At 36.8% G+C, this 22,735-nt stretch overlaps 2 protein-coding genes across 4 annotated transcripts in view; one reads left to right on the forward strand and one right to left on the reverse strand.

Moving 5' to 3' along the window:
• Window positions 1-22,735, reverse strand: part of LOC145278388 (kelch-like protein 26) — a 258,637-nt gene that overhangs the window by 92,386 nt on the left and 143,516 nt on the right. The window contains exon 1 of one of the 3 annotated variants that reach the window (XM_080130656.1): window positions 1,301-1,916. The exons of the other annotated variants lie outside the window; for them this stretch is intronic. The gene's annotated coding sequence lies outside the window, so the exon portion shown is untranslated. Of the gene's footprint in view, window positions 1-1,300; window positions 1,917-22,735 lie in introns of those variants that run through there. 3 annotated transcript variants of the gene reach the window in all.
• Window positions 1-22,735, forward strand: part of LOC145278454 (F-box only protein 31-like) — a 353,462-nt gene that overhangs the window by 20,416 nt on the left and 310,311 nt on the right. The gene's annotated exons all lie outside the window — the stretch shown is intronic.

Genomic DNA, 22,735 nt, shown 5'->3' on the forward strand with positions numbered 1-22,735 from the left:
GGGCACCATGTAGATTATGCATCCAGACTTTGTGGGCACCATGTAGATTATGCAGCCAGACTTTGTGGGCACCGTGTAGATTATGCAGCCAGACTTTGTGGGCACCATGTAGATTATGCAGCCTGACTTTGTGGGCACCGTGTAGATCATGCAGCCAGACTTTGTGGGCACCGTATATTTTAAAAATATGTCGTCTAAAGCAAAAAAAAAAATTACATACTAAATTATTATGTCGAAAATAGTAATATATCCAAAAATTACGAAAATTCATCAGTTAGAAAGTTATAGTTAAAAGTAATTTTTACAGAAAATTGTGTAAAATTGCATTTTTCTTAGATATTATAAAGTAGACGGTAAAGAGTTCACATACAGGGGACATAACCCAGAACATGTATTTTAGATTAAAAAAAATGGCGTGCAATACTTGTGATCTATAAAAATAGACATTTTTTTAAACTAAAAACACAATAGCAGTTGTTCTACTCGAATTTTCGTAAGTTTTGGATATATTACTATTTTGTTCCATTATCAAGAAACGCTGGAAAAGAATTTCATATGAAAGTTATTTCTTTTAATCTATTTTAAAATATCGAATTAAAAAATATATATAAAGTTGTAAATAAACGAATTAGTTAAATTTTATTTTATTGCAGATTAAAAATATCGTTTTTTCTCTGGAAATCGGAGGTTTGTTGAAGTTGTATAAAATGTATTACATGAGTATATATATATATATATATATATATATATATATATATATATATATATATATATATATATATTGTCATCCACATACAGTACTGTTTCATTATTTCACAGCTCATCAGTGCGGCTAGACATGCAACTACCTCAAGCCAGGATTGAAACCCAACCGCCTCTACGACAGTCAAGGCTCCTAACCACTACAGCACTACACTGATCGAGTCGTGAGTTTAACGATGTTTTGACATCGTCCGAAATACATATATACATACATATATACATCGTCTGAAATACACATATATATATATATATATATATATATATATATATATATATATATATATATATATATATATATAGAGAGAGAGAGAGAGAGAGAGAGAGAGAGAGAGAGAGAGAGAGAGAGAGAGAGAGAGGAGACAGACAGAGACAGAGACATGAGGAGTGTTGCTGCAGTTCAAGAACAGCTACAAACAAGCCGCTGGTGAAAGAAAAGATGCGTTTGGATGAAATAACTAAAATTCTCATTTAATAAAAAAAAAAAAATTGACTAAAAGTAATTACTTGTTCAGACAAATGCAAAGAAAAATGTCTTTACCTTTGCAGGATTCAAAATGATGACTGATTCACTTCCTGTTTCCGTGTCAACCATGGTTTTATGTGGGCATCATTATGGCAACCTAGGGATTGCCTTGCTAGTAATCACGTTTTGGAAGGAGGTGTGGTTGGGCTTGGTCCTAGGAAGTACATCCTTCCAGGTATTAAATCTCCCTTCAGGTTGCGTTGGTATATTCCTGGGGAATGCCATTTATTTTATAACCCAACCCGAATGCTCAATTGAGGAAACTATTTTTTAACACCTTCTGGCCTTGTGTTCTATTTTACTGCAGTGGGAAGCAACTAAATGACAGCAATGATTATATTCTGAGTATTCATTTTCTTTAAGTTTTTGAAATTGATTCTATGTCTCTCCCCCCCCCCCAGCCTTCCCAAGTAAACACAAGATTAAAAAAAGTTAGGGTATTATTCCAGTGGACACGATTCAATAAAAACGATTTTTGGAAAAAATAAAAGGTAATGGGATATGAAATAGTTCAATATTTCCAAACAGAAAATAAGATCTAAAAATCATAAATTTTTGTTTTTTTGTAAGGAGAACAGAAATTTGTTTGCACTAAAAGTTAACTGAGCCAAAGATGAATAAAGCAATTTAATTGAAAATATGAAACTATAATAAGCAACAACAAAATGTACACCCCTTCCTCTCTTTCTAAATTAAAAAGCTTTCACAGCAAATAACTTATTTCTAGTTCTGCAACATTTGTGTGTGTGTGTGTGTGTGTGTGTATGCACATATATATATATATATATATATATATATATATATATATATATATATATATGTATATATATATATATATGTATATATATATATATATATATGTATATATATATATATATAAACACGTTTATTTGTTGGAATACATGCACATACACACACACACATATATACATGTTACAAATTGCTTTATAAATTTATTCCATTTTTTTTTTCTTAAAATAAATCTAAAGTTTTGTGGAGTGGGTGGTTGGCTTGTTTAGTCGTAAAAGTCATAAATAAAACTTCATTAAATATTAATGAGGCATTCTGACACAGAACAAGTAACTTAAAATGACATTTAGTTAATTTATAATTGATAGAAAAGGGTAAAATTTATACATTTTATGTAAAGCATCTACAAAATTATCGCAAAGTTTTATTATTTTTCTGACATCTACAATAATCAAGTTATTTCAATTTTAATGACATTTTATATACTAACGAATCAGTAGGTGTATTAGAATTTTTGTAGGAATTTTTGACACCCCTAACACGAAACTGCGAATAAAATATAAAAAACTCGTAATGACTCTGTTAAAAGTGGGTTGTTTATTTTCTTTGTGGATTATACTTCCAAAATAAACTATTAAAGTTGTTTTAAGAGTAATATAGAAATATTTTTTTTAAACAGTAATGAATTTTATGAGCTCAGTATTTTTCAATTTTTAAACTTTAAAAATCTATCAAAATTTTTCTATTGATTCTATTTTTACGATATTTTCAGGGTCAATGTGAAATTTTATGCTCTTTCCAATAAACCGAATATAATATTTTAGACAAACGTTTTTTTTAAAATTCACGTCCCCCCCCCATTTTCAAGTGTCTATTAAAAAGTAAATAATTAATTTACTCACCAAAGTGTTATATATCACAAATTGAAGAGAAAAGGTCAATAAATAATATATTCAAATTTAAAACAAAAAAGTAGTATTTTTTTAGAAATTTACCTGTAAAGTTCGAAGTTTAAAACCTTTTTTTTTAAACCACGTTGTTTGTTTTTTCTTTTGTTTTTTTTTAATGAAACCTTGAAAAAGATTAGGGCTTGAATTACATTTTCGAGTAGTTATAAGCTTGGAAAGACAGGGGGTCGAATAATTCACGCCTCCCATTTTGAAATGTCTATTAAAAAGTAAATAATTAATTTACTCACCAAAGTGTTATGTATCACAAATTGAAGAGAAAAGTTCAATAAATAATATATTCAAATTTAAAACAAAAAAAAGTAGTGTTTTCTAGAAATTTACCTGTAAAGTCCAAAGTTTAAAACCTTAAAAAAAAAAACCACGTTGTTTGTTTTTGTTTTTTTGTTTTTTTTTTAAATGAAACCTTGGTCCTTGCTCCTTTAATTGAATTACATTTTTCAAGGAGTTATAAGCTTGGAAAGACGGGGTGGAATTATTCACTATTTTTCAGGAAATTTCTGACACAGCTAACGAATCAGTACCTATCAAGGCTCATAAGCCAATTGAGGATAAGAGTTAATGAGGACAGTGAAACAAAAACATGAATATTGGTAAAAATGGTCGTGACTGGTCAGAACAAGATTATTTCAGAGGATGGCTCAACAAAAATTTGTTAACATTGGCCTTGAAAACTACAGTCAGCTGGGAAGCATCCCCATGGTATATGTTCGACAGATGGGTAGTTCTAGGAAAGAAACTTTGTTCATAGGAGTTCTACTTAGTTTTTCGTATACAAAGGGAAAAAGGGAAATTATTTATAATGGTTGTAGCTAGAGTTTTTGATATGCATATTTTTCAGGGCAGGGATCATAGATTTAAGTCTAATTGAGTACTTATCATAAAAATAAAAATAATGATAGAGTAGAGAAAGACTAACAACCTCTCTTCTGCAAGAAAGTTTTTCCAACCCCTTTCCCTGATCAGCAAGAACAACATGCATCACTTCTAGATCTGTTTTTGACCACAGTTCCCGATGATTGTATAACGAATGGCGACAGCCCACTTGGGAACGTTGATCATGCAGTGATAATGGTTGAAATCGCCCTAAACTCTAGAGCCAAAACTGAAAACAACGAGATATTATAAAAAAGCTGACTGGGAAGCCATTAGAGATCTTATCAGAGATGTCCCATGGGGAAATATTTTTTCTCTTCCTGCTAAACAGTGTGCAAATAAGACCACTGAATGGTTCAAAGCTGCAATCGAAGCGCATGTTACCATGCGGAAATTTTATAGCAAGCTCCACTCTCCCCAATGGTTTACTTCGACTTGCACTACTGCCATTGCTCAAAGGCAGCATGCATACCGCAGATTTAACCAACATAAGTCCAGTTCAAACAGACAGAAGTACATAGAAGCTAGAAGTAATGTTAAAGAAATAGCGACAGCTAAGAGAGAATTTACGGAAACCACTAAAAAATGCATCAAAGCACAAAAACGAGGAACTCGTGACTTCTGGAAAATCTACGACAGTGTAGTAAATAATGGGCAATCAACAATTCCCCCACTAACCAACAATTACGAGGTTGTTTGCTCAGCAACCGAGAAGGCTAACATGCTTGCCAGTCGGTTTGCCTCAAACTCCATACTGGACCCTTCCAACCACCCCCTACCTGAATTTCCTATGTGGACAGATGCCACGCTAGATGATCTAAAAATCACCCCTGCTCAGGTGCATGCTATCATAAAAAACCTTGACACTTCCAAAGCATGTGGACCCGATCTCATCCCAGCTGTGCTATTAAAAAAGTGCTCAGCCGAAGTAGCTCCAGTTCTCTCCAAACTCTACACCCAATGCCTTAATGAATCTTGCTTTCCAGGCTATTGAAAAACTGCTTCTGTGGTACCAGTATTCAAGAATTTTGGTGAAAGTACTAACCCATCAAATTATCACCCCATTAGCCTCCTCCCACTTTTTGCCAAAATATTTGAGACCTTAATTAACCATGCTCTAGTCCATCACCTTACAGATGCTAAACTTCTGACTGACCAATAATATGGATTTAGACAAGCCCGTTCCACAGCAGACATCCTAACTGTAATCTCTGAACATATATACCATTCACTGAACAAAGCGGGGGAGGGCAGAGTGGTAGCTCTAGATATATCTAAGGCTTTTGACAGGATATGGTATGACGGTCTCCTCAGGAAAATTAAATCATACGGTATCACTGGTAGAATACTTAACATAATTAAATCCTTCTTAGATAAGAGAAAAATCCAGGCTCTCCTCGATGGTCGTACATTGAAACAATATGATATAAATGCGGGAGTTCCCCAGGGGTCTATCCTTGAACCTCTACTGTTCCTGATATTCATAAATGACCTCCCCGACAAAATTGCCTCTGAGATGTGTATATATGCTGATGACACCACACTCTATAACAGGCACGACAGGAAAACAAATGAACACATATCTAAAGAAATGGCAGAAACACTAGAGGATGACCTCCAATCTGTACTGGAATGGGGACAAAAATGGATGGTCACGTTCAATGCCGCCAAGACTAAACTAGTTTCATTCAATAATTACAAGAAACCTTCTCTACTACCTATAGCAATGGCCAACGACTCTTAATCTGAGAGTACATCTTTCAAGCTCCTTGGCCTAATGTTCACAGGAAACATGAGTTGGAACAATTACATTGAAGGCATTGCCAGGGCCGCTGCAAGGAAGGTGGGCTCTCTCTACCGTGCTAGAAAACACCTGAAAGTATCTTGTACCTCTATAAGGCCACCGTTCGCCCATGTATGGAGTATTGCTGTCATATTTGGGCTGGTGCATCTGCTACTAGTCTCTCACTCCTGGACAAGGTTCAAAAGAGAGTCGCAAATCTGATAGGCCCTGAACTGGCATCTAAGCTTCAGCTTCTGTCCCATCGATGAAACGTTGCATTCCTCTGCCTGTTCTACAAGTATTTAATGGTGAATGTTCTGACGAACTGCAAGCACTTGTGCCCCCACAACGTGAACACCTTTGACAAACCTGACAGGCTGCTAAATCCCACCCCCACACAGTAGAGATCCCTAGATATAAAAGATCTTTCTACTCCAGTAGTTTCTTTCCCAGAACCGCTAGACTTTGGAATTCCATTCCAGGTCCCTGCTTCCCCAACTGTACTGACATGCAGAAGTTCAAGTGCAACGTGAACCGACATCTTGCTGCCCAAATCACTACATAGTACCCCAGTAGTTGTTGCCCCTGATAGTAGCCCCCTACACCAAAGTGGCAATGTGCCTTGTTTGGGGTGAAAATGTAATAAAAAATTTTTTTTTGAAAGTTGTACGAAAGAGAAAAGAGAAGACATCCCCAACTTGTGCATTCATTTTTTTTTTTTGTGGACTGTTATCCTCATCTTCATAGTTATTGTTGTTCCACTATGTTTCGGCCAGCTCATCCTCTGGCCTTCTTGAGGTGATTAACTGGGTTAGGAATACTAAATCTTGTAACTTATCCCCAGTAATTACTGACTTTCATAGTTGTTGTCTCACCGTGTTTACGGCCAACTTATCCTTTGGCCTGCTTTGGGTAGGATTGAAACCTCTATCTTCAGACAATGCTCACCTGGAACTGTAGAGACTCAATACATCTTTGGTGACTGTGGGGTAGTGGATAGAGGCGTTGAGATTCTACGGTTCTTGGTAAGTATTGTCTGAAAATAGCGGTTTCAATCCTACCCAAGCAGGCCTGAGGATAAGTTGACCGAAACGTGATGAAACAACAACAATTATGAAGACGAGGATGACAGTCCGCAAAAGAATGAATGCACAAATTATGCAACTTTAGTTCAAAGGATTCCAAATAAAAAAGAAATAAAAAAATAATCCATCACTAGATTTTGAAGTCCATTTTTTACTCTGTCAGAGCAGGAAAGGATTCTATAAGTGGCATATCCCCAGATGTGACAACAGTATTCCATCGTAGGAAGTATTTGACTTTTATACAATTAGAGAATTGCATCAGAAGTTAGATAATTTCTGGAGCAGTAGAATGATTCAACGCATCATCATCATATCATATGAATCCAAAGATTCTATTGTTGGCATCGGTTTCCCCCAATATTTTTTCTAGTTAATGAGTTTTTGTGGACCAAACTAGAATCGAACTTGAAACACCCAGATTGTCAGTCCGTGTCATTAACCACTGAACCACCATCACCTCCTAATGATTCAGCTAGTCATTTCTTCTTCTTCTTCTTCTTCTTCTTCTTCTTCTTTTCTTCTTCTTCAGGTATCAGGTCTGTTATAGCAGACATCCCCTTCTGCATTCAATCTTTAAGATGAGATCTATAGTCATGTTTCCAGTGATCCTGTTGAAACTGTCAGTGAACTTTGTTGTTTTCCTCTGCTCCTTTTTCCTACGATTTTCCTAACATCAAGCTTTTGTCCAAGCTGTCTGCTCGCATTAAATGGCTGAAGAACTTAACTGTCTAGTATGGACGGTATTGAGTAGTGATCTGCTGTACTCTGCTTTATACGTGACTTCTTTGTTTGTCTTCCTTTCTGTCCATGAGATTTGTAGAATTCTCCTTAAAACCCATAATTCCGCTGCTTCCAAATGACTTTCAGCTGCTTTCATTACTACCCAACATTCGCAACCATAAAGGAGAACTAGTATGTATGAAATAAAATATTAGGTCATTACAAAAATAATGCCCACCTCATGTGCAAGGAACCGGCTGTTGTATTGATGTGACGTATGAACAGAAATGGACAAATGAAAAGTCTTATTCGTTTTGTTATTTTTTTCACTTCGTATATCCATTTATTTTTCAAGATAATCACAATACAAATCAGTAAATATGAACTTACTGTTTGATATAACCAGGATGGTGGAGGTCTTGATATTTCGAGAATATCATCTCTTTTTCAAAAGAATAATAATTTATAAATTATTTCCAGACAGAAAGTATTTTGAAAGCATAGAAGAACTTCAACAATGAACATTCGAAAACATGACCTCTGTCTTCTTATGTTGCATGAGTTCAAACTTGGACATAATGCCGTCGAAACTCCTGCCAATATCAATGTAGTATGAGGGAGACGGATCTAATAATTCCACAGAGATAAGAGCCTTGAAGATGAAGAAGATAAAGGTCGGCCGTATGATTTTGACAATGGACAATTGCAAGCAGTTGTTGAGCAAAATCCGTATGATAGTGCCAGAGAAATGTGTCAGACATTTGCTGTCAGCACTGCAACAGTTTCATGTCATTTATAGACAGTGACGTGCTTAGCTACGTCGCCCCCCCCCCGCAGAATGCGCCTTGCAGATGCCTCTATCCACAAAATACAACTTGCCCCCCCCCAAACAAGACCTACATCGTTCACTTCTCTGATGAATATCTGAATGTCAGCCCTTTTATGTGTCTACCTCGATCAGCCCATGCGTCAACTAAACTTCTTATGAGTATTCATGAAATGCCGGCTTCTAGATGTCTATGCTTTGAGACAATGACGTGGCAACTGAATTTCTTTTTTTAATATTTTTGTCCTCATGTGTTCTGCGTTTTCGCGCTCAAACCGATTTTCTTTGAATCTGTTTCATCATTTTTCCTTCAGCAAGACTAAAATGTGAGAGGGATGGATCTGTGAGGTTGATTCATGTGTGGGCTGTTTCCGGTCGAGTTTAAACTATCGTTTTAAATTAACTGTCACCTGTTTTTCAGTGATTAAAAAGTAAAAAGGAGGACTCTATTTCCATACGTTATGGCTAATGCAGATTCACTATCCTAATAATTACTTTCTTAATTTTTTTTCATTACAATAGATATGCCGAGCCAAGGAGTCTTGCAGGTTCTCAAGGCCTTGTGGCCCCCAGGGATTTCCCCACCCTGCAATTGCGGGATTTGTAGGGGTCTTAAGCACAACCCTATTTATAGAGTACTGGAAAGGTAAAAAACCTTGATAAGTTCAATGAGTATCAATAACTTAGGTGCTCTGTTTGCATAACACCAATGATCCCTTTCTTGACTGAATAGTCATTTGTGACGAAAAGTAAATACTTTGTGATAACCATAAACCAGGTCATTGACTTGATCGTGATGAGTTCCCCAAACACTTCCCAAAGTTGATGTTTCACTAGCCAAAAAATATGATGCCTGTCTAGTGATTTTCATTAGGTGTTATCCATATCAACGTTTTAAAAAACAATCAGAGCATTAGTGCTGGGATTTATTGCAATCAACTCACTGATATATATGCTTGCTTCCAAGAAAGATGAGCTGCATTGGTGAATCGATGTGGTTCCATTCTGCTCCATGATAATACATGGCCACATGCTGCAAGAATGACTTTGCAGAAACTCACAGACTTGAGATATGAAACCTTGCCACATCCTCCATATTCTCCAGATCTTTTGCCTACTGATTATTTTTAAGCATATTTTTAAATGGTAAAATTTTCACACTCTAAAGAAAGGTAGAATTAACTGTCAAAGATTTAGCTTGTTCGAACATGTTTTCCCACACATATACACACCCGCACATATGCACACACACACGCACGCATATACACAGCCTCATATACACTCACATTCATGCACACACACACACACACATGCTGGTGTTCACACATGTACGCACACATATGCGCACAAGTACACACACATACGAAACGTCACTTCCTTTAAAGTGAAAGCCAGACATGCGCAGTCAGAACATTGACCCCAGTATAAAAGTCAACAAAACCTGTCAACTTCCCCTTTTTCCGTCTGGACCAGCGTTCGACCTGCTTAGTCGACGAACTGACCGCATGTTCTAACGTCAATTTCCCTGCTACTGTAATGGGGGGCAAGCGCAAGCACACTTAATACGCTTTGCCTCTCCATGAACTGGGTTGACTTTCTCACTCTATCTTCCCTTCGCTTTGGCCCATCGACACAGACATGTGCGCGACTTTCTACTGAGTTTAACCCTTTCTTTCTACAGACGGCTTGCCACTTCACGTTTCCCTATTGTATTTCTCTATTCCTTCCACGCGCGTAGTCGTCAACGGCTGAATGAACACATGTACATGAAGACTTTCATTTCTCAACAGAAAATAAATGACATGTTTATTTTATTCCAGCATTTGAGTTCCTTGTTTTCTTCATTCAATTCGTTTCATTATTTTTTCTTGTAGCGAGTTAGGGTATTTTATATCCTGGTCCGCAACAAGCTCCATCACAACCAATAACTTTTAGTGCTTTTTTGCCATTGTGTAACATTGTCTTTATAGGTTAACACACGGGACCCACACATTGTAGCAGAGTATGTCGCAAGGAACATAGGAAAACTCAACTCACCTTTTCTTGTAACAATGACATTTATTTCCTCAATATTCCATCGATTTTCAATACTTATTTCATGCGTGACTTCTCGTTATGGCTGTGATGTCGCTCATCTCTTTAACGGAATCATCTTCTATGATGCTTTCCTTCTCAAATGTTATTGAATGAGCTCTCCTGTCTGTTGAATACATTCTTTTCTATAATCTTTTTCTTTGTCCTTACGGACACGTCATTTTGCATTTCATATGCATTTGAATATGTGTGTACGCGTTTCGTAAGTGAAATTTAAAAAATTGAAGTATTAAATTTCAAGTGAAACAAATAGTATCTACTGGATCGTCATGTCACAGTAATGAACATATCCAAAAAAATACGAGAAATGATAAGGTAGAAAATGAATTATTAAAGAAAATAGTTTTTGAAGAAATTAACAAGTTATTTATATCAGCAAGGGAGGTAATTAATTCATTCAAGACTGTCGTGCACACACGCACATAAACATTCATCAATGATGCAATGATTATTTGCTCTTGTCTTAGTTTTTGATTTCTCTGATAGGTGGCGTCTCTACTTCCTGTTTCGGCTTTGGTTCTTTATCTCTCTCTCTTTCGCCCGAACCTCTGATATGCTCAGATGTACATTCTGTTGATCTCAACAGGCGTAACCTTTGTCTTAAGGTAAAAATGCAAAGCAGCGATTCACTTGCGATGGTCATATCTTTCCCAAGGTAAGACGACACATCTCTACAACAACATCGACGAACTTATCTGAACACAATGAGCTTTACTGTTGGCACATATTTACAGGCCCTGTTGGTGGGGCATTAGAATACGCTGACTGCTCCCCTGCAGAGGGTAAAAGTCCCTCAATGAGGGTCCTGGATATGACCTTAAACTATATCCAGTGGTGAGGGCCCCAGCTTGTGGGCTTTGAGGAGTGTGGAGCCACCCTTTAATTACCATTGCTCCCAGGTCCACTCTGACCTGGACTGGTAGTACCTGTTAGGGTTCCAACTATGGGTTAAATAGAAACCGACGTGAAAACAACAAATATATTCTATTAAAAAAAAAATTTCTTCAAAATCTTTGGATTTGGCATTAAATAACCCGAAAAGGGTTGATATGCCGTAAAACAAAAACAACCAACAACCAACCAACATATTTACACACAACAAACATTTCAAGTTATGCATGCTTATATGTGTACACCCACACACACGCTCTCATGTTTGTTTCTACATTGTTTGTAAATAAATGCATTCTTTGTACATATTGTAACTCGGTACTTTTGTTGTCTCATTTTGACGTCAGAGTTGTGAACACCCATTTTATCCCCTACAAAACTGTCAAAAATTTAGGCCAATTTCGGAGAAGGTTTTGAAATAGACTTGTAAACGCTGAATTAGCAGGATATTTATTTTTTTCAGCAAATAAAAAATGCCAAAGGAAAAAAAAATGCAAATTATGAGTTACACATTATGTTCATTTTGTTATTTGTTAACCGTTTTGATTTTAATAAATCCTTCTTTATTAACATTACAAACTATAAGTTATATGACACAGCTTGGCCTCACCGGCAAGTTGCCAATCCCAAATATTGAGTGCTGTAACTTTCTCCTTCATCTTCATCTTCATCTTCTCCTTCATCTTTATCTTCTAGTTCTGGCCATGTTGTTATCTTGTTTGCACTGGTGACGATCGATGGGCACGCACAGGTCCACAAGTATGAAAACAAAATGAAACAAACACAGAAAAAACACAGGATTCCGATGTCAGTTAGGGTTAGGGTTAGGGTTAGACTTTGAATGTGTGTTTCTACATGCTAAGGTTCACATGAATATTCTATCAAGGTCATGGCAGTCACTTGTCGTCAGTTTATCTACCCATCTCCCTTGGGAACCTCTGAGCAACCAATTGCTCATGGCCATATACAAAATCCACCTGTCTACTTTGGAGTTCGGGCCTCAACTAACTAAGCATCGGACTGAACCCTCTTTTTGTCAATTGTCTTTCCTATTGCTCTCCTAACTCACAGTACCCCCCTCCCCATACACATGACCCATCGTTCTCTACCTATCAGTCAATCAGTCACTTGTCACACCTTGAATTAAACCCTACCCTTATTTCTCTTTATCTGCTTAAAGAACGAATTTCTATCCATTGTCTATTGATAAGTCTTTTATTACTCGCTAAACCTACTTCCTTTTCTTTTGTCATTTATCCGTTGTTCTTTTCCTACCCAATACATCCACTCAACGACCTCAATTGAACATAATGTTGTATTATTTTCCTTGTGCTTATGTCACATGAGAAAATAAACTTGGCGAAATCATTTTTTTGTTGACTCATGGAAATACATGTTTTATGTAATATTCCAAAATATTTAACTAATTGTGACATAACAATTAAGTAGGCCATATTGCTTATTGTTTCCAAGTTTGCATATGATACTGTGTGCATAATGAATTGGTGTTATAAATGTGTGTGTGTGTGTGTGTGTGTGTATATATGTGTTGTACTTTACTTCAGTAAGTTTTAAGAGATCAAGGGGCTCCTTCCTGGAGCTAACACTTGATTCTGTTATGATTTAAATTTATATCCGAGGGCTCTTTTAAGAATAGATACTGTTCCCTTTATGGCTGATATCTGTATTTCATTACAGCTTGGTCTTTCAGGGATTGCTTCTAAGTATTTTTGAAGGTTCTTTTTTATTAGGCCAGTTGCTCCGATCACAATTGGTATAATGTTTATTTCTTTCAGAAACCATGTCGTTTTTAGATCATTTTTTAGGTCCTAATATTTTGTTATCTTTTCCCGTTCAGCTCTGTTAAGGCCAAAATCATTTGGGACTGTGACATCGACAATGACTACAGTTCTTTCCGGCTTGTTCCATATAACAATATCTGGTTTGATGGCCTTGTCTTTTATGTATCTGCCTGCCTGTATGTCTTTGTCATAGAACACGCTCACATTTCTGTTTGATGTTATTGGTGGTGGTTCATGTTCCCAAATGTTCGGCGATCTATCAAGTTGCATCTCTCCACAGATCTTCCAATGGAGGTACTTGCATACTTTGTTGTGATGAGCAGTATAATGGCCATCTGCCAATAAGATTGGGCATGCAGACATTAGATGGCTTGCGCTTTCAATCGCTGAGTGGTAAAACCTACACTGGCCATTTGTTTGTAGGCCAGCCATTTTTTTAAATCCATTTGTAAGTAAGCCCTGATCTTGCCCGGCTACAATAAGTCTTTCCTCATCAAATGGAAGTCTCCTACTCTTGAGCCATTGAAGTGAAGCATCTTTGTCTATGCACTGCTGGTTCAGCTCCTCTAGGAACTTCCCTGCTCGCTTATTTTATTTCCATCCTTGTTTTCTTGTCTCTATCTCTATTTCTGTGTATTTTTCCTTTTTATTCTTGCAATCTGTGTCGGTGGTTTATCGTGTACATCGACAGTGTTCTCCGGTATGACTTCTCCAAAGTTTTCAGCAAGCTTTGTGATTGAGGTTTGTTGAGAAAGATGATTATGATGGTCTTTCACCATTTCCATTGTCATGTCTGTTGAACTTTTAATATATTGGCCCATGCTTACTATAGTGGCTCGATATGCATGGTTGAATTCAGTGAGGCCTAAGCCCCCTTCCTTTCGTGGTAGGTATATCCTGTCCATGCATTGGTTTCGGTATGTTACCTTATGTAGGGATAGTTGGTTCCTGGTCTTGGTATCGAGCCTGTTTATGTTATATTGAGGCCAGTCTATAATACCGAAACCGTACGTGATCACAGGTATTGCAAGCTGGTTTATAGCCGTACTTTTGTTTTTAGGGGTTAGTTCAGATTTGAGGATCTTTTTCAGACGTAGTGTATATTCTTGTTCTGCTCTTTGTCTCATTTTTTCGTGTTCCACATTAATGTTTTCTTCAATGCCGAGGTATTTGTATGTGGAATCCTCTTTCAAATCTTCAATGAGGCTGTCCTTGATCTGAAGATGTTCGGATGTTGTTTTTTTCCCCTTTTTTATTGTGCTATTTGTCAAATCCAAACTCCATGCAGATATCCTCTGAGAACGTTTTCACAATTTCTATCAGGGAGACAAGGTGTTTTTCTGTCTCTGCATAGAGTTTTAGATCGTCCATGAAAAGTAAATGATTCACTCTTTTACTTTCATCTTTTTTCTGCCTCTACTGAGATTGTACCCAGCATCACATTTTTTTAGAAGCTTGCTGAGTGGATCGATTGCAAGGCAAAATAGTAGTGGTGATAGGCTATCGCCTTGAAATATGCCTCGCTGGATGCTAATATTTGAAGACTGTATTGTCCCTTCCATGTGGTGTAGGGAAATAGATGTTTGCCACACTGTCATTTGCTTTGTAATAAAATATCTTGGACATTATACAATTCCAGACACCGCATTATCCAGGAATGAGGCACACTGTTAAATGCCTTTTTGTAGTCAATCCAGGCCATGTGTGTATATATGCGTTGTACATGTGTGTATATATGCGTTGTACATGTGTGTATATATGCGTTGTACATGTGTGTATATATAGGTGTTGTACATGTGTGTGAACGTAGAGATTGTAGATGTGTGTGTATGATAAGAAGTTGTGTTGTAGATGTGTGTATATAGGTGTTTTAGATGTGTATGTATATATAGGTGTCGTAGATGTGTGTGTATATATAGGTGTTGTAGATGTGTGTGTGTATATATTTGTTGTAGATGTGTGTGTATAGGTGTTGTAAATGTGTTTGTATATATAGATGTTTTAGATGTGTGTGTATAGGTGTTTTAGATGTGTGTATATAGGTGTCGTAGATGTGTGTGTGTAGATGTTGTAGATTTGTGTGTGTATATATAGGTGTTGTAGATATGTGTGGGTGTCAGTTTGTCTTTTTTGAGAGTGAGAGAATGTTTATATGAACTGCATAGAAGCTTGTCAAAGCAGAGTGCTCCCTCAAGACGAGAGGCGTTTATTTCAGTTTGTGCCAGGTTGTGATCAGAATTTTGATGGTGAAAAGAAAGAAGATTGGTTTTGGATATTTTAAAAGTAACCAGACACTTTTTTCTCTACCACACTACATGCTCAGGTCGAAAGAGAAAGAAGAAAAATCTTGATCATAAATGCTCTTAAAAGTGTTGCCATAGACGGTTGTGTCATGGGCATAAATGTTGACAAATGCCAGAGGAGTAGATGAAGTTCATTTCTATCATTACTCGTTTGGAATCTATGGACTAGTGTTCTCATCTTGAGTGTCATTTTCACAACGTTTTGGTCGCTGTAACATCCGATCTTCTTCAAGGGTAACCACAAGAAGCTATGGAGCAGTGGTTAGAGTACATGGAAAAATCAATTGTAAAAGTGGCATTCTCCTGAAGGTTGAAGGTTCAATTCTTAATGTGGGCAGGAGAAAGCCAATGGGTTTGGTTGTTTTGTTTTACGTCATATCGACCCTTTTCAGGTTATTTATTGCTGAATCCATTAATTTTGAAAATTTTTTTATGTTTCAAATATCCATTCATGGAATTTGGTTTGGTTGTTTAGTAGATGAAGCTTATTTTTGTTATTGACTTTGCAGAACATAATTGAGTTTTTCTATGGGAAAGGAGAAAAAAAAAACAAAAAAAAACAAAAACAAATACATTAATGTTTGGTGATTTTTAGATCAGGAAGCCAGTATCTTCAGACAGCCTGATCTGGTAACATCAGAGGAAGAAACATGATACGAAGTGATAAGGATGAATTGGAGACAAAGAAGGATAAATAAAGACCTGGTCAGAGATAGATTATTTTGGAAATCAATTGCGAAAAGCCATCTAAGACATTCAGCGAACGTTAAAGCGATGAAGAAATAGAAGAATTTCTAATTTCGAACCCAGCTTTTTTTTTTGTTGTTGCTAAAATGATTTTCAGGTGTCAAATTCTTGCTGATATTATTCATACTATGCTTGTTTGAACTTTGAACTTTTGTTTTTTTTTTTTGCTTTTTTTGTATAAAATTTTTTTCTTTTAGTTGTGGATAGTATTTAGGTCAATCTTTTGAAAAAGAGTTTCCATATACTCCTTTTCCATGTTATTTGCTTGATAAAGTTTTGAATGGATTTCGTTATGGTCGTTGGAGTTTTATGAGGATATGTTTCTTTGTAAGTAAAAATCATTGCGAGAGCAGCAGAGTAAAGGAGGGGTGGGGTGATGCTCGGGTAAATATTAATTGTATGACCCCATAAGACTCAAGATATACTTGGCCTAAAATACTATAAAATTTTATATAAAATGTAAATATTTTATGTTATACAGGGTGTCCAAAAAGTCACTGAAGAATTTGGAACTTAAATAAATTCTTTATTTTTTATGATATTCTTTTGTAATTATAACACAATCTAACTAAAACATTGGAAAATTATTTTTAAAAAGAGGGAAAAATTCAAACCATCTTTATTTATGAAAATAATGTATTTTAAATGTTCACATATTTGTGCTCTTTCCAAAACATTATTCACGACAGATTGTAGAATCTCTGGATTGCGAATTAACTCCCTTATTTCGTTCCTGATGTTTTCCTTCAATTCTTGCAGGGCTGGGGGTTTGTTAACATAGACTCTTTCTTTAAAATATCACCACAAGAAAAAGTGGGGGCTAGTCAAGTCTAGGGAACGTGGTAGCCATTTGACATCGCCATAGCGAGAGATAATGTTGTCGCCAAAGCATTGCCTAATAAGCTCTATAGTGAGGGTTAAAAGTTAGAGAAATTCTTTAAGATGTGACTTATCAGGATAATGTAAAGCTCAACAAACTGAGGTGGAGCTTATATCTATAATATTAAAGGTAAAATGTGTGTGTGTTTGTGTGGGTGTGCATTCTTTTTTGTATGTCCGCCGAAGGTTTTTTTATTTTCTCCACTACTATGGCGTAATGTTTGACCTAGTAAACCACACGTTCACGTTCGTTTAACCACCTGCTTTTTTAAACGTTTAATTTCACCCTTCCTCACTTCTCTGCCCGCATAGCGTCGTGGTAAGTTGTCAGGCTATTCACCTCAAGGCTTTGAATTCAAGGTTATTTCCCTACCAAATTTTTTTTCTTTTACACCCCTGGTAGTCTATAATATAAAAGCGAAAATGTGTGTGTGTGTTTGTGTGTGCATGAGCATTTTTTTCGTATGTCCACCAAAGGGTTTTGGGAGTGGGCGCTCGGAGTGGTCACTGTTTCTTAGAACTTTTTATATACTCCCTAGATTATAATATGTCCGATTTAGGAAAGGAGGTCGTCTGTATTTTTTATTTCTGCGACTTTTATGTTATAAAATTTGCGCTGTGATTTCATTTTCTCTACTACTATGGCGTGGTATTTGACCTAGAAACCCGCACATTCACGTTCGTTTAACCACCTGCTTTTTAAACGTTTAATTTCACTCTGCCTGCGTAGTGTCATGGTAAGTTGTCAGGATATTCACCTCAAGGCTTTGGGTTTGAGTCCACCTCCCTAGCAATTTTTTTTTTCTTTTACACCTGGGCAGCGCTGGGCACACCCACTAGTCTCTCTCTCTCACTCTCTCTCTCTCTCTCTCTCTATATATATATATATATATATATATATATATATATATATATATATATATAAAGGGCAAAATGTGTGTGTGTGTCTGTGTCTGTGTCTGTGTTTGTGTTTGTATGTTTCGCAAAGAATTTTGACACATGGAACGGATCCTCACGTGATTGGTATCGTTTCCAATCTCGATCCTCCAGACAACAAATATAAAAAAAGTTGGCCCAAAACATTCATTACTTTACCCTCAACTAGGCAGTTTTCTACAAGGAGGGGGGGGGTCGTTTTTTTTCGCCGACATTTTAACAAGTCATCGTCATGGATTGACTACACTTAATTTCAATGTTCCCATTTTCCCATTGCACGATGGAGACATCGGCTAAGACGTTACGTTTTATTTTTACCTCTTTCATGTCTGCCTGCCTATTACCACTTTTTTTAACATCTTATTTAACCCAAACTGCCTACTGTTGTTTTAATCCCCCCCCACTACTACCACTTTTTTATCCCCCCCCCCGGGTTCCTTATTACACCTCAACACACCCGGGCAATGCTTCCCCCTCCGCTAGTATAAAACAAAGACTAAATGACAAAAAAAAAAAAACGAGAGGAAAAACAATTGTTGATTTTTTTTTAGACCTCTCTATGAAAGACTCTTGGACTCTCGAGTGAACAATTGTTTTTTTTTATTTTTCTAAATTCTCATTTATTTCCTTTTTATTTTAAGAGTGTGGGGCTGGCTGGCAGGTTGTATTTTTTGTTGTTTTTTTGTTTCTATTTTTCTTCTCTCTCTATCCCTCTTTCTCACTAGAGAGATAATTAATCTGTGAACTTGTGAGGATTTCTTGTTATTGACTGTCCGAGCACGGAGGAGGGGGTGCTTGGGTGTCATTTACGAAGTAAAAGACAAAACAGGTGGGGGAGGGGCGAGATGTGACTCGATGGAGACCGGACAACGTCGGGTTGACTTGCTTGTTGTGGAGCAGTCTCCTGGGTGGTCTCATTGACACGAATTCAGGAGATTTCGCACGGTCTAATGATGAAGATGATGATGATGGTGATGACGGAAAGGAGGAAGGTGTTTTTGACAGATAATCGAAATGATCTCACCCCCCTCCCCACCAGAATGGATAGTTGAAGGGGGTCTACGCCTGAAATGAAAGTCATAATTCCCAAGCAGGGAAAGCTTGGCACTTGTGTTAATTAACGGATGTCAAGTGGTTAGACTTTGAAATTCCTTTCTTGCTACCTACTTCCCTGACTGTATTGATATGCAGAAGTTTAAATGTAATGTAAACCAACATTTTGTTAATCTTTCCTAGGCATGGTTCTACATCTAGGCTGGTGCATCTACCACTAGTCTCTATCTCTTGGATAGGGTCCCAAAAAAAGAGTCTTCAATCTAATAGGTCTCACTTCATCAACTAAACTCCAACACTTGTGCATTTCTGTGCCTATTTTACAAATATTTTAATGAAATGTGCTCTGATGAACTTGTTGCACTTCAACGTACATATCCTCTACAAGCCCACTTCGCAACAAAATCTCACCCCTTCACTGTTGAGGTCCCTAAATGTCTAAAAGCTTTCTACTCTAATAGCTTCTTCCCTCAAACAGCTTGACTTTGGAATTCCTTTCCTGCTACCTGCTTCCCTGACTGTACTGATATGCAGAAGTTTAAATGTAATGTAAACCAACATTTTGTTAATCTTTCCTAGGCATGGTCCCACATAGTAGCCGCTTACGTGCAAGTGGCTATATGTCTTGTTAAGGGTGAACGTGAGAAAAAAAAAATTGAAGATTGCATGGACTGACATGTTGCATTTGACTTAGAATGGTATCTCATATTTCCAAATGAAATAACGTTAATAGATCGTCATTTGGCCTGTTTTTTGGGAAAAGTTTGTCATTGAATTTAACGGTTCCATTTGAGTAAAATTTTGACTGGGCACACAAGTGCAAATTGAAAGATATGGAGATCTACGAGAACAAAGTGTCAGAAATGGTTGGAAAACCACTGTATTTCTTATTGAAGTCGGATGCTGAGGTTTTATTGCCAACTCAACCTCTGCGTTCTTCAATCATCTTGCTCTATCCCTATCAGACAAGAAAAATACAAAGAATAAATACAAGATCATCATGAATATGACAATTCCATAGAGTGGTGACAATCCAACAGTGGTGGTATTATGCATTTTTGGTACTGCCGTTTTGTAAATAGTTTTTTCAGGCTAAATTCAAGTTTTACAACCACCACCACCACCACCATCATCATCATCATTTCAGCATGGTACCAAAAATAGATAAGTACCAAAAATTTTACTTTGCATTGTGTAGTTTGATATGCAATAATTTGCATATCAAAATCTACATGCTAAAATGACGTAATAAAAGACCTGAAATCAAGATAGTGGCAAGTCTGGAGAACCGAACTTTTTTTTTTTTTTTACAAGGTGGTCACCACTTATCAAGGCCCGGAAGCCACTCAGGGATAAGGGTTATTGTAAGTACAGTACGTTAGTGTGGATATTTAATAAAGTGTCTACTTAAGGAGGCGGTTCATCAGGAATTTGTTTACGTTGGACTTGAAGACATCCAAGTTGTAGTCAGGAGAGAAGCAGGCAGACGGAACAGAGTTCCACAGGCGTGCAGTTCTAAGAAAGAAGCTTTGTTCATGGAATCTACGTTTTGATTTAGGCATAGATAAAGAGTGGGGAAAAAAGTTTTTGACAGTGGATTCAGCTAGACAGGTGTTTTTCGTAAAAGATTGGCGAGGGGGTACCAGAGATTGGAGTTCAGACGAGCACCTGCCATGGAAATAACGATAAAATAAAGATAGGCTTGCAACGTCTCTTCTGTAGGAGAGAGGTTGCAGGGAAGAGAAAAGGGCGTCCCCCACTAAGCCATGAAGTCTATTTTGTACTCTGTCAAGACAGGATAGGCTGTTTTTAGCAGCTCCTGCCCAGATATGGCAGGAGTATTCCATCCTTGGACGTACTTGGCTTTTATGTAGATAGAGAATTGCATCAGTAGTGAGATATCTTCTGGAGCGGTAGAAGGATCCCACCATCTTTCCAGTGACCTTGGCAACAGACTTGATGTACGTGTTCCATTTCAGATCAGGAGTGAAGGTCAAGCCTAGAAGCTTGTCAAAACATGGGGCTTCTCCTAGACGAGAGCCATCCATTTCAATTGATGCCAGATGGGGATCAGAGCGTTGATGGTGTAAAGATACGAGTTGAATAGATGAACATACCAACTGAATGAGAGATTATAACGGCGGTCGAATACTGACAAGAGTCCAGTTTGATTTGATTACAAGCTATTCAGGCGAAGAACTTTGAAAATTAAAAATGTCAGGAGAATGGAAATATTGCACTATATGCACTGAATTTTTAAAGTTGAAGGCATTGAAAAAAAAAGAAACATTGAACGAGTCATGTCGAGGTTTGGAGGTGTTGAGAAGAAGAAAGATTGAAATGATTCGCGTCGACCTTTAAAAAATTGAGTGTAGAGAATTGACATCGAATTTTAAAAACTCCCAGTATGATACATTGGATTTTTGTGACTTGTGAAATGATCGTGTTGGAATACAATTCAGTTAAATGTTGGAGGCACATTCAGCAATCAACGAGAAAATTCGCCATGCTATGGATAAGTTAAAATATATGCATCTTTACTTAAGCACTTAACCGGTAGTTATTTTCATAAAAACATTAAATTTTTAATAGCATTTAAATGTTTAATAGCATTTAAATGTTTAATAGCATTTAAATGTTTAATAGCATTTAAATGTAGCGTGCTTTAAATATTTCAATACACTTTGGGCAGAAGTTAAACGATGTTTTGTTAATATACGATTATTTGTCTGATTGTTAAATGCATATTTGAAAGTCAAAGTGAAAATTCGTCATGCTGTGGATGATTATATATACGTATTCAAAAGCTCAGACTTTGTGATAATTTGTCGGGCTATGGAGAATTTTTTATATACACATGCAAGTCAAACTTTGAAAATTCATTGTTTTATAGAAGTTTGAATAGCAATACCGGACTCTGAAATTCGGTTGTATTGGAAAAGAAAAAAAAAAATAAAAATAAAAATAAGTTGTCGCTTTTAAACAAGAACTACATTAATGAAAGTACAATTCGAGTCGGATTTTTTTTTTTTTTGAAAGTGAGAAATTTGGTGTGCTTAGCCGATTAGTGAGGGCTAGCTGTGTGTCTAGCAGGGGTCCGATTGGCTAGGATAGAGGCTATGAGGGTACCGAGTGGCCAGGGTAGAGGCTATCAGCGTACCAATCGGCCAGGGTAGAGGCTATCAGGGTACCGATCAGCCAGGGTAGAGGCTATCAGGGTATCGATTGGCCAGGGTAGAGGCTATCAGGGTACCGATTGACTAAGGTAGAGCCTATCAGGGTACCGATTATAACTGTGGTAGAATGCTGACAAGAATCCGGTTTGATTTGATGACACATTGTTCAATGTTTTAATTATAATAAAATAAAACATGTTTAATCATTTTAAAACTTCATATTGCATTTTTTTTTCTTTTAAACAACGTGGTCAATTTAAATTAAATTTTAATCACATCCTCACATGTGAAATAATAGCGTGATTACATTTTACCCATTTAAAGTTTGTGGAACATTTGTAATATATCCATAAACAAACTTCTGTTTACATTAAGCGAAACCGGCGTTGAGCTTAAAGAGTCCCTTTAAATTATTACAGGCTTTGAGGATATTTGTACAACTGAACGGCAAATCTGCCACTGTCTGTATCTAATAGATAATAGTCCGCTGAAAAAAGTGAAAAAAAAAAGACGAAAATAAAAAATATGTAGGGGGGGGGTACCGCTCCTACCCGTGAACCA

The sequence above is a fragment of the Euprymna scolopes genome, chromosome 1, assembly GCF_053919585.1.
Source record: "Euprymna scolopes isolate OS-2025 chromosome 1, ASM5391958v1, whole genome shotgun sequence".
In the NCBI taxonomy this organism is placed as follows: Eukaryota; Metazoa; Mollusca; class Cephalopoda; order Sepiida; family Sepiolidae; genus Euprymna; species Euprymna scolopes.